Here is a 17461-nt window from a genome sequence, read left to right as displayed (position 1 = left end):
CCATTTCCACCTTTTTTTCCCTTCTCTTCCTCTTACTTTTTTTTCACGTTTTTTTACGTTTTTCTCCTTTTCGCCTCTTTTCTGGGCGTATTATTCTTCTTTTTCTTCTTTTTTTTCGTCTAATGCATACCCCATCAGTGCAGCAATGCTTATTCAATACCGCCAGCAGATGGAGACACTGGGGGATAATTTTCTAAGGATTTATACTGATTTTTCCTGTCTGAATTTGTCGCACAGAAAGTTGCAGGCCAAATATGTGTGACATTTCTGCGACTTTAGCTTCTAGAGCATTTTTACAACATTATACATAGGTGCTGAATACATAAAAAGCGACTGTTCAGCGACAGACAAGTCGCATCGGCTGAAAGTAGGCCAGAATGTCAGTCCATGTTGGAGCAGGTTTAGATACAGTCTAAAGCATAGATCTCAAAGTCTGTGCACAGAATTTAGCAAGGGCCTCGCACCTTCTGATGCATCAGGTAGGTGCACTATAGCATAGCCTAACCCTCTGTACTTTGGTCTATATTGATGCGGGACATAGACAGCCAGCTGATGACCAATCCATTAGTGCAATGGATGGCTGGAAGCATTTGTCTTTGCCTTTGCAATACCACAGAAGCAATGCATGGTCAATGTACAGCAATGACACACCTGTGTGAACAGCCAGGAGACCCCCCCATGTTATGTTACATAGTTACATAGTTAGTACGGTCGAAAAAAGACATATGTCCATCAAGTTCAACCAGGGAATTAAGGGGTAGGGGTGTGGCGCGATATTGGGGAAGGGATGAGATTTTATATTTCTTCATAAGCATTAATCTTATTTTGTCAATTAGGAACATTCAGCACCCACCCGCTATCAAGGCAGCTGCCTATCATGTCATGCCCTACCTGCACAGGTGTGCTGGCTACTCAAATGATCCAATTAAGGAGGCCATTTAGTCAGCAGCAGCAGAAGTCCTGTGCCTGGACGCTCCAACAGCGGCCAGACACAAGCAGAAGCAGCAGAAGCAGCAACAGCACCACCTTTTGTTTTTTGGCTGCAGCAGCAGCAGCAGCAGCAAGGCCCACAGGGCTGGCTAGCTGGCTAGCCAGCAAGCAGGTAGCAATGAAAGTAGGAATCTTTCTTTTTAACCCTGTAAGGGGGTGGTGCACTGTACCCGAAGATACTGCCATATCGGGTCAATGCATAGGGCGACGGAAGCAAGCTTCGAAATCGGCCCCCGTTCTCAAAAATCCATTTAATATATGGTCCCCAGATAGGGGACGTATCAGATATTAAACTGATAAGAACAGATACTACACTTGATCTTAGCCAAAAGGCCGAGAAGCGATAACCGTGAAAGGGGCGGGCCCAACAAGGTCCCCTTCATGGGCACTATCACTGCTTGCTGTCAGGGAGGCTGCCAGACAATTTTCCATGCACACTCTGGGCTGGGGGGCAGTCAACCACCAGTACACACAGCAGAACCTAAACCCATACCATTATTGCTAAGCAGCAAGACAGGGGCCCATTGCACTCCCACGGGGCCTTTTTAAATGCAATCCATAACCCGGATTTGCCAGGAACCCTTCTTACTCCTCCTACTTGCATGTGACACTGGGCTTAGGATCTGCATAGGAAACACACACACAAGCACACACCTACCTTTGTTGCCTGCAGATGCCTCCTTGGCTGTCCCCAAACGGTATCAAACCAACACCCACGGGAAGCTGTAAGCATAGAGGACATGCCTGCACCCCATTGGACTTACCTGTGTGGGTTAAATCCGGGTTATTTGACAACCTATGGCGGTGATGGTTCTGCTCAGGCAGAGCAGTGCTGATGCTCCTCATAAAGCTGTCGCTGCTGTGAAGGTTCTAGGTGACATCACAATCCCTATGGTTACATACACAACAAAGCTGGGTTGTTGTTGTTTACACTCTGCAAGGCCTGTGGAAGTGAGTGACATCATAGCACTGTAGTTCTGAGGGTTCTAGATGGATGCAACAATCTCCTGTTGCTTCTATGAAGGCCATAATAGACGACATCACCAAACAGCTCCATAGTCACATACACAGCAAAGGAGAGATGTTGTTTACACCTAGTGATGTCAGTGGTATTGAGTGACATCACAGCACAGTGCTAAGGCTCCTGGGCCTGGACACAGCAGCGGCTGCAATATCTCAACGGAGAATACGTTTATATATATGTGTGTGTGTGCGCGTATATATATATATATATATATATATATATATATATATATATATATATATTTCTCCGCCGAAATCACTTTTAAACCCATTTCCACCTTTTTTTCCCTTCTCTTCCTCTTACTTTTTTTTCACGTTTTTTTACGTTTTTCTCCTTTTCGCCTCTTTTCTGGGCGTATTCTTCTTCTTTTTCTTCTTTTTTTTCGTCTAATGCATACCCCATCAGTGCAGCAATGCTTATTCAATACCGCCAGCAGATGGAGACACTGGGGGATAATTTTCTAAGGATTTATACTGATTTTTCCTGTCTGAATTTGTCGCACAGAAAGTTGCAGGCCAAATATGTGTGACATTTCTGCGACTTTAGCTTCTAGAGCATTTTTACAACATTATACATAGGTGCTGAATACATAAAAAGCGACTGTTCAGCGACAGACAAGTCGCATCGGCTGAAAGTAGGCCAGAATGTCAGTCCATGTTGGAGCAGGTTTAGATACAGTCTAAAGCATAGATCTCAAAGTCTGTGCACAGAATTTAGCAAGGGCCTCGCACCTTCTGATGCATCAGGTAGGTGCACTATAGCATAGCCTAACCCTCTGTACTTTGGTCTATATTGATGCGGGACATAGACAGCCAGCTGATGACCAATCCATTAGTGCAATGGATGGCTGGAAGCATTTGTCTTTGCCTTTGCAATACCACAGAAGCAATGCATGGTCAATGTACAGCAATGACACACCTGTGTGAACAGCCAGGAGACCCCCCCATGTTATGTTACATAGTTACATAGTTAGTACGGTCGAAAAAAGACATATGTCCATCAAGTTCAACCAGGGAATTAAGGGGTAGGGGTGTGGCGCGATATTGGGGAAGGGATGAGATTTTATATTTCTTCATAAGCATTAATCTTATTTTGTCAATTAGGAACATTCAGCACCCACCCGCTATCAAGGCAGCTGCCTATCATGTCATGCCCTACCTGCACAGGTGTGCTGGCTACTCAAATGATCCAATTAAGGAGGCCATTTAGTCAGCAGCAGCAGAAGTCCTGTGCCTGGACGCTCCAACAGCGGCCAGACACAAGCAGAAGCAGCAGAAGCAGCAGCAGCACCACCTTTTGTTTTTTGGCTGCAGCAGCAGCAGCAGCAAGGCCCACAGGGCTGGCTAGCTGGCTAGCCAGCAAGCAGGTAGCAATGAAAGTAGGAATCTTTCTTTTTAACCCTGTAAGGGGGTGGTGCACTGTACCCGAAGATACTGCCATATCGGGTCAATGCATAGGGCGACGGAAGCAAGCTTCGAAATCGGCCCCCGTTCTCAAAAATCCATTTAATATATGGTCCCCAGATAGGGGACGTATCAGATATTAAACTGATAAGAACAGATACTACACTTGATCTTAGCCAAAAGGCCGAGAAGCGATAACCGTGAAAGGGGCGGGCCCAACAAGGTCCCCTTCATGGGCACTATCACTGCTTGCTGTCAGGGAGGCTGCCAGACAATTTTCCATGCACACTCTGGGCTGGGGGGCAGTCAACCACCAGTACACACAGCAGAACCTAAACCCATACCATTATTGCTAAGCAGCAAGACAGGGGCCCATTGCACTCCCACGGGGCCTTTTTAAATGCAATCCATAACCCGGATTTGCCAGGAACCCTTCTTACTCCTCCTACTTGCATGTGACACTGGGCTTAGGATCTGCATAGGAAACACACACACAAGCACACACCTACCTTTGTTGCCTGCAGATGCCTCCTTGGCTGTCCCCAAACGGTATCAAACCAACACCCACGGGAAGCTGTAAGCATAGAGGACATGCCTGCACCCCATTGGACTTACCTGTGTGGGTTAAATCCGGGTTATTTGACAACCTATGGCGGTGATGGTTCTGCTCAGGCAGAGCAGTGCTGATGCTCCTCATAAAGCTGTCGCTGCTGTGAAGGTTCTAGGTGACATCACAATCCCTATGGTTACATACACAACAAAGCTGGGTTGTTGTTGTTTACACTCTGCAAGGCCTGTGGAAGTGAGTGACATCATAGCACTGTAGTTCTGAGGGTTCTAGATGGATGCAACAATCTCCTGTTGCTTCTATGAAGGCCATAATAGACGACATCACCAAACAGCTCCATAGTCACATACACAGCAAAGGAGAGATGTTGTTTACACCTAGTGATGTCAGTGGTATTGAGTGACATCACAGCACAGTGCTAAGGCTCCTGGGCCTGGACACAGCAGCGGCTGCAATATCTCAACGGAGAATACGTTTATATATATGTGTGTGTGTGCGCGTATATATATATATATATATATATATATATATATATATATATATATATATTTCTCCGCCGAAATCACTTTTAAACCCATTTCCACCTTTTTTTCCCTTCTCTTCCTCTTACTTTTTTTTCACGTTTTTTTACGTTTTTCTCCTTTTCGCCTCTTTTCTGGGCGTATTATTCTTCTTTTTCTTCTTTTTTTTCGTCTAATGCATACCCCATCAGTGCAGCAATGCTTATTCAATACCGCCAGCAGATGGAGACACTGGGGGATAATTTTCTAAGGATTTATACTGATTTTTCCTGTCTGAATTTGTCGCACAGAAAGTTGCAGGCCAAATATGTGTGACATTTCTGCGACTTTAGCTTCTAGAGCATTTTTACAACATTATACATAGGTGCTGAATACATAAAAAGCGACTGTTCAGCGACAGACAAGTCGCATCGGCTGAAAGTAGGCCAGAATGTCAGTCCATGTTGGAGCAGGTTTAGATACAGTCTAAAGCATAGATCTCAAAGTCTGTGCACAGAATTTAGCAAGGGCCTCGCACCTTCTGATGCATCAGGTAGGTGCACTATAGCATAGCCTAACCCTCTGTACTTTGGTCTATATTGATGCGGGACATAGACAGCCAGCTGATGACCAATCCATTAGTGCAATGGATGGCTGGAAGCATTTGTCTTTGCCTTTGCAATACCACAGAAGCAATGCATGGTCAATGTACAGCAATGACACACCTGTGTGAACAGCCAGGAGACCCCCCCCCCCCATGTTATGTTACATAGTTACATAGTTAGTACGGTCGAAAAAAGACATATGTCCATCAAGTTCAACCAGGGAATTAAGGGGTAGGGGTGTGGCGCGATATTGGGGAAGGGATGAGATTTTATATTTCTTCATAAGCATTAATCTTATTTTGTCAATTAGGAACATTCAGCACCCACCCGCTATCAAGGCAGCTGCCTATCATGTCATGCCCTACCTGCACAGGTGTGCTGGCTACTCAAATGATCCAATTAAGGAGGCCATTTAGTCAGCAGCAGCAGAAGTCCTGTGCCTGGACGCTCCAACAGCGGCCAGACACAAGCAGAAGCAGCAGAAGCAGCAGCAGCACCACCTTTTGTTTTTTGGCTGCAGCAGCAGCAGCAGCAGCAAGGCCCACAGGGCTGGCTAGCTGGCTAGCCAGCAAGCAGGTAGCAATGAAAGTAGGAATCTTTCTTTTTAACCCTGTAAGGGGGTGGTGCACTGTACCCGAAGATACTGCCATATCGGGTCAATGCATAGGGCGACGGAAGCAAGCTTCGAAATCGGCCCCCGTTCTCAAAAATCCATTTAATATATGGTCCCCAGATAGGGGACGTATCAGATATTAAACTGATAAGAACAGATTTTTTTTTTTTTAAGTTAGCCCTCAGAACTCACTCAGAGTTCCAAGATCTTATTTGGAACTCAATTTTGTGTTCATCATCAGGTAACATGTTTTTATTTCTTTTCTTAAACACTAATGAAACAAAATAGAACATTTAAAAACAAAATAAGAAACAACATAAAATAGCAAAACCAAACATTACTTTCTAATTAAGCAAAACCAAATTAGAAGGTCATCCCCTTCCTCCATGCAAACACCATTAGAAAGTCTATCAGTCCTCGACTGATATTGCCATTTGCTATATCTTTCTTAACTTGAGACGCTAACCAGCCTGGAATTTTATACGTTTCAACAAAACGGTTCATGTCTGCCTTGAAAGAAAAATAGACTTTATCCCGAGCTTCTTCCTCCCGGTTCTTCAAGCCTATCTTTAGATCCATCATATCTTTGTCAAACGTTTTTCTTTCTGCTTCCGACAAATTTTCCAACAAACCACCAAGCACACCAAAATACTGCACTGGCACATACACTTCCTCCTCTCTCTTCTTCTTCTGCTCTGTAGGTCTTCTAGTTGGAACCTGCTCCACTTCTGGTTCTTTCACTTCAGCTGGTTCCTCTCTGCTTCTTTTTACAGCTTCCTTTTTCTCTGAATTTTTCTCAGACTTTTTCTTAGGACACGAGCCAAGCAGATGGCCCTCCTCACCACACAGATGGCATTTCCTTTTCTTTTGACAATTTTCCACGTCGTGACCCTCCTCTTGACACTTGAAACACCACAAAAACGTGCAATCCTCCTTTCTGTGACCGTACTGTTTACATTTGCGGCAAAAATCTTGCATGCCAGAAAAATACAGATCCCCGTTCACAGAACCAATTTTAAACCGTCCTGGGGGGATCACTAACTTGCCATCTGCCATTTTAAATTTCACATGGAACCTCCACTTGGTGGTCCATAGTCCATATTGATTAAATACCTTGCCTTTAGGCAGAACACTGTCACAGAGTCGAGACAAAAAGGTAACGATATCCTCCTCCGAAGTATATGGGCTATACATCCTTATAGTCACCAATCGTTCTCTACGTGGGAAATGTGGAACTATCTCCACCCCTTCCAAAACCGGACATACCTTCTTTTGCTGCAATATGTTCCAAAATGACTCATAGTCCTCTTCAGAAGCCAGCACCACGTCGTAGTATCCACTTCTGGGAAACTCAAGCATGGATAGGATTTGCTCCCTCTTGACTTCCAGCAACTTAAACAGCACTTCTTCCACGACAAAGACAAGGCCTCTTTCCTTCTTCCGGACATCGAGCAGGGAAATACGAACTCCATTCCGAAATCTCGCAAAAGGCGGCACGCCTTCCGAAGAAAAACCGCAATCTTCCTCCATGTCCATGATGTCCAGACACCTCCCCCACCGAAGTAGGTAGGTGGGGATCGCCTCCCGTTGTCTGGGGACTAAGCCGGCTCCCTGATAGCAGCAGGGGGGTGAAGTCCCTCCGTTAAGAAGGACGATCCCCCCAGGCAAAGGAGCCGGGTACCCCAGACACCCTCTGGCCAGACCAAGTGAGCAGAACTACACTTGATCTTAGCCAAAAGGCCGAGAAGCGATAACCGTGAAAGGGGCGGGCCCAACAAGGTCCCCTTCATGGGCACTATCACTGCTTGCTGTCAGGGAGGCTGCCAGACAATTTTCCATGCACACTCTGGGCTGGGGGGCAGTCAACCACCAGTACACACAGCAGAACCTAAACCCATACCATTATTGCTAAGCAGCAAGACAGGGGCCCATTGCACTCCCACGGGGCCTTTTTAAATGCAATCCATAACCCGGATTTGCCAGGAACCCTTCTTACTCCTCCTACTTGCATGTGACACTGGGCTTAGGATCTGCATAGGAAACACACACACAAGCACACACCTACCTTTGTTGCCTAAAGATGCCTCCTTGGCTGTCCCCAAACGGTATCAAACCAACACCCACGGGAAGCTGTAAGCATAGAGGACATGCCTGCACCCCATTGGACTTACCTGTGTGGGTTAAATCCGGGTTATTTGACAACCTATGGTGGTGATGGTTCTGCTCAGGCAGAGCAGTGCTGATGCTCCTCATAAAGCTGTCGCTGCTGTGAAGGTTCTAGGTGACATCACAATCCCTATGGTTACATACACAACAAAGCTGGGTTGTTGTTGTTTACACTCTGCAAGGCCTGTGGAAGTGAGTGACATCATAGCACTGTAGTTCTGAGGGTTCTAGATGGATGCAACAATCTCCTGTTGCTTCTATGAAGGCCATAATAGACGACATCACCAAACAGCTCCATAGTCACATACACAGCAAAGGAGAGATGTTGTTTACACCTAGTGATGTCAGTGGTATTGAGTGACATCACAGCACAGTGCTAAGGCTCCTGGGCCTGGACACAGCAGCGGCTGCAATATCTCAACGGAGAATACGTTTATATATATGTGTGTGTGTGCGCGTATATATATATATATATATATATATATATATATATATATATATATTTCTCCGCCGAAATCACTTTTAAACCCATTTCCACCTTTTTTTCCCTTCTCTTCCTCTTACTTTTTTTTCACGTTTTTTTACGTTTTTCTCCTTTTCGCCTCTTTTCTGGGCGTATTATTCTTCTTTTTCTTCTTTTTTTTCGTCTAATGCATACCCCATCAGTGCAGCAATGCTTATTCAATACCGCCAGCAGATGGAGACACTGGGGGATAATTTTCTAAGGATTTATACTGATTTTTCCTGTCTGAATTTGTCGCACAGAAAGTTGCAGGCCAAATATGTGTGACATTTCTGCGACTTTAGCTTCTAGAGCATTTTTACAACATTATACATAGGTGCTGAATACATAAAAAGCGACTGTTCAGCGACAGACAAGTCGCATCGGCTGAAAGTAGGCCAGAATGTCAGTCCATGTTGGAGCAGGTTTAGATACAGTCTAAAGCATAGATCTCAAAGTCTGTGCACAGAATTTAGCAAGGGCCTCGCACCTTCTGATGCATCAGGTAGGTGCACTATAGCATAGCCTAACCCTCTGTACTTTGGTCTATATTGATGCGGGACATAGACAGCCAGCTGATGACCAATCCATTAGTGCAATGGATGGCTGGAAGCATTTGTCTTTGCCTTTGCAATACCACAGAAGCAATGCATGGTCAATGTACAGCAATGACACACCTGTGTGAACAGCCAGGAGACCCCCCCATGTTATGTTACATAGTTACATAGTTAGTACGGTCGAAAAAAGACATATGTCCATCAAGTTCAACCAGGGAATTAAGGGGTAGGGGTGTGGCGCGATATTGGGGAAGGGATGAGATTTTATATTTCTTCATAAGCATTAATCTTATTTTGTCAATTAGGAACATTCAGCACCCACCCGCTATCAAGGCAGCTGCCTATCATGTCATGCCCTACCTGCACAGGTGTGCTGGCTACTCAAATGATCCAATTAAGGAGGCCATTTAGTCAGCAGCAGCAGAAGTCCTGTGCCTGGACGCTCCAACAGCGGCCAGACACAAGCAGAAGCAGCAGAAGCAGCAGCAGCACCACCTTTTGTTTTTTGGCTGCAGCAGCAGCAGCAGCATCAAGGCCCACAGGGCTGGCTAGCTGGCTAGCCAGCAAGCAGGTAGCAATGAAAGTAGGAATCTTTCTTTTTAACCCTGTAAGGGGGTGGTGCACTGTACCCGAAGATACTGCCATATCGGGTCAATGCATAGGGCGACGGAAGCAAGCTTCGAAATCGGCCCCCGTTCTCAAAAATCCATTTAATATATGGTCCCCAGATAGGGGACGTATCAGATATTAAACTGATAAGAACAGATACTACACTTGATCTTAGCCAAAAGGCCGAGAAGCGATAACCGTGAAAGGGGCGGGCCCAACAAGGTCCCCTTCATGGGCACTATCACTGCTTGCTGTCAGGGAGGCTGCCAGACAATTTTCCATGCACACTCTGGGCTGGGGGGCAGTCAACCACCAGTACACACAGCAGAACCTAAACCCATACCATTATTGCTAAGCAGCAAGACAGGGGCCCATTGCACTCCCACGGGGCCTTTTTAAATGCAATCCATAACCCGGATTTGCCAGGAACCCTTCTTACTCCTCCTACTTGCATGTGACACTGGGCTTAGGATCTGCATGGGAAACACACACACAAGCACACACCTACCTTTGTTGCCTGCAGATGCCTCCTTGGCTGTCCCCAAACGGTATCAAACCAACACCCACGGGAAGCTGTAAGCATAGAGGACATGCCTGCACCCCATTGGACTTACCTGTGTGGGTTAAATCCGGGTTATTTGACAACCTATGGCGGTGATGGTTCTGCTCAGGCAGAGCAGTGCTGATGCTCCTCATAAAGCTGTCGCTGCTGTGAAGGTTCTAGGTGACATCACAATCCCTATGGTTACATACACAACAAAGCTGGGTTGTTGTTGTTTACACTCTGCAAGGCCTGTGGAAGTGAGTGACATCATAGCACTGTAGTTCTGAGGGTTCTAGATGGATGCAACAATCTCCTGTTGCTTCTATGAAGGCCATAATAGACGACATCACCAAACAGCTCCATAGTCACATACACAGCAAAGGAGAGATGTTGTTTACACCTAGTGATGTCAGTGGTATTGAGTGACATCACAGCACAGTGCTAAGGCTCCTGGGCCTGGACACAGCAGCGGCTGCAATATCTCAACGGAGAATACGTTTATATATATGTGTGTGTGTGCGCGTATATATATATATATATATATATATATATATATATATATATTTCTCCGCCGAAATCACTTTTAAACCCATTTCCACCTTTTTTTCCCTTCTCTTCCTCTTACTTTTTTTTCACGTTTTTTTACGTTTTTCTCCTTTTCGCCTCTTTTCTGGGCGTATTATTCTTCTTTTTCTTCTTTTTTTTCGTCTAATGCATACCCCATCAGTGCAGCAATGCTTATTCAATACCGCCAGCAGATGGAGACACTGGGGGATAATTTTCTAAGGATTTATACTGATTTTTCCTGTCTGAATTTGTCGCACAGAAAGTTGCAGGCCAAATATGTGTGACATTTCTGCGACTTTAGCTTCTAGAGCATTTTTACAACATTATACATAGGTGCTGAATACATAAAAAGCGACTGTTCAGCGACAGACAAGTCGCATCGGCTGAAAGTAGGCCAGAATGTCAGTCCATGTTGGAGCAGGTTTAGATACAGTCTAAAGCATAGATCTCAAAGTCTGTGCACAGAATTTAGCAAGGGCCTCGCACCTTCTGATGCATCAGGTAGGTGCACTATAGCATAGCCTAACCCTCTGTACTTTGGTCTATATTGATGCGGGACATAGACAGCCAGCTGATGACCAATCCATTAGTGCAATGGATGGCTGGAAGCATTTGTCTTTGCCTTTGCAATACCACAGAAGCAATGCATGGTCAATGTACAGCAATGACACACCTGTGTGAACAGCCAGGAGACCCCCCCATGTTATGTTACATAGTTACATAGTTAGTACGGTCGAAAAAAGACATATGTCCATCAAGTTCAACCAGGGAATTAAGGGGTAGGGGTGTGGCGCGATATTGGGGAAGGGATGAGATTTTATATTTCTTCATAAGCATTAATCTTATTTTGTCAATTAGGAACATTCAGCACCCACCCGCTATCAAGGCAGCTGCCTATCATGTCATGCCCTACCTGCACAGGTGTGCTGGCTACTCAAATGATCCAATTAAGGAGGCCATTTAGTCAGCAGCAGCAGAAGTCCTGTGCCTGGACGCTCCAACAGCGGCCAGACACAAGCAGAAGCAGCAGAAGCAGCAGCAGCACCACCTTTTGTTTTTTGGCTGCAGCAGCAGCAGCAGCAGCAAGGCCCACAGGGCTGGCTAGCTGGCTAGCCAGCAAGCAGGTAGCAATGAAAGTAGGAATCTTTCTTTTTAACCCTGTAAGGGGGTGGTGCACTGTACCCGAAGATACTGCCATATCGGGTCAATGCATAGGGCGACGGAAGCAAGCTTCGAAATCGGCCCCCGTTCTCAAAAATCCATTTAATATATGGTCCCCAGATAGGGGACGTATCAGATATTAAACTGATAAGAACAGATACTACACTTGATCTTAGCCAAAAGGCCGAGAAGCGATAACCGTGAAAGGGGCGGGCCCAACAAGGTCCCCTTCATGGGCACTATCACTGCTTGCTGTCAGGGAGGCTGCCAGACAATTTTCCATGCACACTCTGGGCTGGGGGGCAGTCAACCACCAGTACACACAGCAGAACCTAAACCCATACCATTATTGCTAAGCAGCAAGACAGGGGCCCATTGCACTCCCACGGGGCCTTTTTAAATGCAATCCATAACCCGGATTTGCCAGGAACCCTTCTTACTCCTCCTACTTGCATGTGACACTGGGCTTAGGATCTGCATAGGAAACACACACACAAGCACACACCTACCTTTGTTGCCTGCAGATGCCTCCTTGGCTGTCCCCAAACGGTATCAAACCAACACCCACGGGAAGCTGTAAGCATAGAGGACATGCCTGCACCCCATTGGACTTACCTGTGTGGGTTAAATCCGGGTTATTTGACAACCTATGGCGGTGATGGTTCTGCTCAGGCAGAGCAGTGCTGATGCTCCTCATAAAGCTGTCGCTGCTGTGAAGGTTCTAGGTGACATCACAATCCCTATGGTTACATACACAACAAAGCTGGGTTGTTGTTGTTTACACTCTGCAAGGCCTGTGGAAGTGAGTGACATCATAGCACTGTAGTTCTGAGGGTTCTAGATGGATGCAACAATCTCCTGTTGCTTCTATGAAGGCCATAATAGACGACATCACCAAACAGCTCCATAGTCACATACACAGCAAAGGAGAGATGTTGTTTACACCTAGTGATGTCAGTGGTATTGAGTGACATCACAGCACAGTGCTAAGGCTCCTGGGCCTGGACACAGCAGCGGCTGCAATATCTCAACGGAGAATACGTTTATATATATGTGTGTGTGTGTGTGCGCGTATATATATATATATATATATATATATATATATATATATATATTTCTCCGCCGAAATCACTTTTAAACCCATTTCCACCTTTTTTTCCCTTCTCTTCCTCTTACTTTTTTTTCACGTTTTTTTACGTTTTTCTCCTTTTCGCCTCTTTTCTGGGCGTATTATTCTTCTTTTTCTTCTTTTTTTTCGTCTAATGCATACCCCATCAGTGCAGCAATGCTTATTCAATACCGCCAGCAGATGGAGACACTGGGGGATAATTTTCTAAGGATTTATACTGATTTTTCCTGTCTGAATTTGTCGCACAGAAAGTTGCAGGCCAAATATGTGTGACATTTCTGCGACTTTAGCTTCTAGAGCATTTTTACAACATTATACATAGGTGCTGAATACATAAAAAGCGACTGTTCAGCGACAGACAAGTCGCATCGGCTGAAAGTAGGCCAGAATGTCAGTCCATGTTGGAGCAGGTTTAGATACAGTCTAAAGCATAGATCTCAAAGTCTGTGCACAGAATTTAGCAAGGGCCTCGCACCTTCTGATGCATCAGGTAGGTGCACTATAGCATAGCCTAACCCTCTGTACTTTGGTCTATATTGATGCGGGACATAGACAGCCAGCTGATGACCAATCCATTAGTGCAATGGATGGCTGGAAGCATTTGTCTTTGCCTTTGCAATACCACAGAAGCAATGCATGGTCAATGTACAGCAATGACACACCTGTGTGAACAGCCAGGAGACCCCCCCATGTTATGTTACATAGTTACATAGTTAGTACGGTCGAAAAAAGACATATGTCCATCAAGTTCAACCAGGGAATTAAGGGGTAGGGGTGTGGCGCGATATTGGGGAAGGGATGAGATTTTATATTTCTTCATAAGCATTAATCTTATTTTGTCAATTAGGAACATTCAGCACCCACCCGCTATCAAGGCAGCTGCCTATCATGTCATGCCCTACCTGCACAGGTGTGCTGGCTACTCAAATGATCCAATTAAGGAGGCCATTTAGTCAGCAGCAGCAGAAGTCCTGTGCCTGGACGCTCCAACAGCGGCCAGACACAAGCAGAAGCAGCAGAAGCAGCAGCAGCACCACCTTTTGTTTTTTGGCTGCAGCAGCAGCAGCAGCAGCAAGGCCCACAGGGCTGGCTAGCTGGCTAGCCAGCAAGCAGGTAGCAATGAAAGTAGGAATCTTTCTTTTTAACCCTGTAAGGGGGTGGTGCACTGTACCCGAAGATACTGCCATATCGGGTCAATGCATAGGGCGACGGAAGCAAGCTTCGAAATCGGCCCCCGTTCTCAAAAATCCATTTAATATATGGTCCCCAGATAGGGGACGTATCAGATATTAAACTGATAAGAACAGATACTACACTTGATCTTAGCCAAAAGGCCGAGAAGCGATAACCGTGAAAGGGGCGGGCCCAACAAGGTCCCCTTCATGGGCACTATCACTGCTTGCTGTCAGGGAGGCTGCCAGACAATTTTCCATGCACACTCTGGGCTGGGGGGCAGTCAACCACCAGTACACACAGCAGAACCTAAACCCATACCATTATTGCTAAGCAGCAAGACAGGGGCCCATTGCACTCCCACGGGGCCTTTTTAAATGCAATCCATAACCCGGATTTGCCAGGAACCCTTCTTACTCCTCCTACTTGCATGTGACACTGGGCTTAGGATCTGCATAGGAAACACACACACAAGCACACACCTACCTTTGTTGCCTGCAGATGCCTCCTTGGCTGTCCCCAAACGGTATCAAACCAACACCCACGGGAAGCTGTAAGCATAGAGGACATGCCTGCACCCCATTGGACTTACCTGTGTGGGTTAAATCCGGGTTATTTGACAACCTATGGCGGTGATGGTTCTGCTCAGGCAGAGCAGTGCTGATGCTCCTCATAAAGCTGTCGCTGCTGTGAAGGTTCTAGGTGACATCACAATCCCTATGGTTACATACACAACAAAGCTGGGTTGTTGTTGTTTACACTCTGCAAGGCCTGTGGAAGTGAGTGACATCATAGCACTGTAGTTCTGAGGGTTCTAGATGGATGCAACAATCTCCTGTTGCTTCTATGAAGGCCATAATAGACGACATCACCAAACAGCTCCATAGTCACATACACAGCAAAGGAGAGATGTTGTTTACACCTAGTGATGTCAGTGGTATTGAGTGACATCACAGCACAGTGCTAAGGCTCCTGGGCCTGGACACAGCAGCGGCTGCAATATCTCAACGGAGAATACGTTTATATATATGTGTGTGTGTGCGCGTATATATATATATATATATATATATATATATATATATATATATTTCTCCGCCGAAATCACTTTTAAACCCATTTCCACCTTTTTTTCCCTTCTCTTCCTCTTACTTTTTTTTCACGTTTTTTTACGTTTTTCTCCTTTTCGCCTCTTTTCTGGGCGTATTATTCTTCTTTTTCTTCTTTTTTTTCGTCTAATGCATACCCCATCAGTGCAGCAATGCTTATTCAATACCGCCAGCAGATGGAGACACTGGGGGATAATTTTCTAAGGATTTATACTGATTTTTCCTGTCTGAATTTGTCGCACAGAAAGTTGCAGGCCAAATATGTGTGACATTTCTGCGACTTTAGCTTCTAGAGCATTTTTACAACATTATACATAGGTGCTGAATACATAAAAAGCGACTGTTCAGCGACAGACAAGTCGCATCGGCTGAAAGTAGGCCAGAATGTCAGTCCATGTTGGAGCAGGTTTAGATACAGTCTAAAGCATAGATCTCAAAGTCTGTGCACAGAATTTAGCAAGGGCCTCGCACCTTCTGATGCATCAGGTAGGTGCACTATAGCATAGCCTAACCCTCTGTACTTTGGTCTATATTGATGCGGGACATAGACAGCCAGCTGATGACCAATCCATTAGTGCAATGGATGGCTGGAAGCATTTGTCTTTGCCTTTGCAATACCACAGAAGCAATGCATGGTCAATGTACAGCAATGACACACCTGTGTGAACAGCCAGGAGACCCCCCCATGTTATGTTACATAGTTACATAGTTAGTACGGTCGAAAAAAGACATATGTCCATCAAGTTCAACCAGGGAATTAAGGGGTAGGGGTGTGGCGCGATATTGGGGAAGGGATGAGATTTTATATTTCTTCATAAGCATTAATCTTATTTTGTCAATTAGGAACATTCAGCACCCACCCGCTATCAAGGCAGCTGCCTATCATGTCATGCCCTACCTGCACAGGTGTGCTGGCTACTCAAATGATCCAATTAAGGAGGCCATTTAGTCAGCAGCAGCAGAAGTCCTGTGCCTGGACGCTCCAACAGCGGCCAGACACAAGCAGAAGCAGCAGAAGCAGCAGCAGCACCACCTTTTGTTTTTTGGCTGCAGCAGCAGCAGCAGCAGCAAGGCCCACAGGGCTGGCTAGCTGGCTAGCCAGCAAGCAGGTAGCAATGAAAGTAGGAATCTTTCTTTTTAACCCTGTAAGGGGGTGGTGCACTGTACCCGAAGATACTGCCATATCGGGTCAATGCATAGGGCGACGGAAGCAAGCTTCGAAATCGGCCCCCGTTCTCAAAAATCCATTTAATATATGGTCCCCAGATAGGGGACGTATCAGATATTAAACTGATAAGAACAGATACTACACTTGATCTTAGCCAAAAGGCCGAGAAGCGATAACCGTGAAAGGGGCGGGCCCAACAAGGTCCCCTTCATGGGCACTATCACTGCTTGCTGTCAGGGAGGCTGCCAGACAATTTTCCATGCACACTCTGGGCTGGGGGGCAGTCAACCACCAGTACACACAGCAGAACCTAAACCCATACCATTATTGCTAAGCAGCAAGACAGGGGCCCATTGCACTCCCACGGGGCCTTTTTAAATGCAATCCATAACCCGGATTTGCCAGGAACCCTTCTTACTCCTCCTACTTGCATGTGACACTGGGCTTAGGATCTGCATAGGAAACACACACACAAGCACACACCTACCTTTGTTGCCTGCAGATGCCTCCTTGGCTGTCCCCAAACGGTATCAAACCAACACCCACGGGAAGCTGTAAGCATAGAGGACATGCCTGCACCCCATTGGACTTACCTGTGTGGGTTAAATCCGGGTTATTTGACAACCTATGGCGGTGATGGTTCTGCTCAGGCAGAGCAGTGCTGATGCTCCTCATAAAGCTGTCGCTGCTGTGAAGGTTCTAGGTGACATCACAATCCCTATGGTTACATACACAACAAAGCTGGGTTGTTGTTGTTTACACTCTGCAAGGCCTGTGGAAGTGAGTGACATCATAGCACTGTAGTTCTGAGGGTTCTAGATGGATGCAACAATCTCCTGTTGCTTCTATGAAGGCCATAATAGACGACATCACCAAACAGCTCCATAGTCACATACACAGCAAAGGAGAGATGTTGTTTACACCTAGTGATGTCAGTGGTATTGAGTGACATCACAGCACAGTGCTAAGGCTCCTGGGCCTGGACACAGCAGCGGCTGCAATATCTCAACGGAGAATACGTTTATATATATGTGTGTGTGTGTGTGCGCGTATATATATATATATATATATATATA

The 17461-nt window shown here is 45.8% G+C and overlaps 6 non-coding genes and 1 pseudogene across 6 annotated transcripts; all 7 read right to left on the bottom strand.

Annotated features, from left to right (window-relative positions):
• Positions 1-1144: 1144 nt before the first annotated feature.
• Positions 1145-1335, bottom strand: LOC130317929 (U2 spliceosomal RNA). The gene has a single exon (XR_008864931.1). It is a non-coding gene; the product is annotated as a U2 spliceosomal RNA (small nuclear RNA).
• A 2087-nt stretch (positions 1336-3422) lies between these two features.
• On the bottom strand, positions 3423-3613 carry LOC130317928 (U2 spliceosomal RNA). The gene has a single exon (XR_008864930.1). It is a non-coding gene; the product is annotated as a U2 spliceosomal RNA (small nuclear RNA).
• A 2095-nt stretch (positions 3614-5708) lies between these two features.
• Positions 5709-5881, bottom strand: LOC130318005 (U2 spliceosomal RNA; annotated as a pseudogene).
• Positions 5882-9541: 3660 nt separating this feature from the next.
• Positions 9542-9732, bottom strand: LOC130317926 (U2 spliceosomal RNA). Its single transcript, XR_008864928.1, has one exon. It is a non-coding gene; the product is annotated as a U2 spliceosomal RNA (small nuclear RNA).
• Positions 9733-11814: 2082 nt separating this feature from the next.
• Positions 11815-12005, bottom strand: LOC130317925 (U2 spliceosomal RNA). The gene has a single exon (XR_008864927.1). It is a non-coding gene; the product is annotated as a U2 spliceosomal RNA (small nuclear RNA).
• Positions 12006-14093: 2088 nt separating this feature from the next.
• On the bottom strand, positions 14094-14284 carry LOC130317924 (U2 spliceosomal RNA). Its single transcript, XR_008864926.1, has one exon. It is a non-coding gene; the product is annotated as a U2 spliceosomal RNA (small nuclear RNA).
• A 2084-nt stretch (positions 14285-16368) lies between these two features.
• On the bottom strand, positions 16369-16559 carry LOC130317923 (U2 spliceosomal RNA). The gene has a single exon (XR_008864925.1). It is a non-coding gene; the product is annotated as a U2 spliceosomal RNA (small nuclear RNA).
• Between the last annotated feature and the right edge of the window lie 902 nt (positions 16560-17461).

This window comes from Hyla sarda, unplaced genomic scaffold, assembly GCF_029499605.1.
Source record: "Hyla sarda isolate aHylSar1 unplaced genomic scaffold, aHylSar1.hap1 scaffold_204, whole genome shotgun sequence".
Taxonomy (NCBI): domain Eukaryota; kingdom Metazoa; phylum Chordata; class Amphibia; order Anura; family Hylidae; genus Hyla; species Hyla sarda.
Note: the sequence above shows the minus strand (reverse complement) of the source record. Positions and strands in the feature narration are given on the sequence as shown.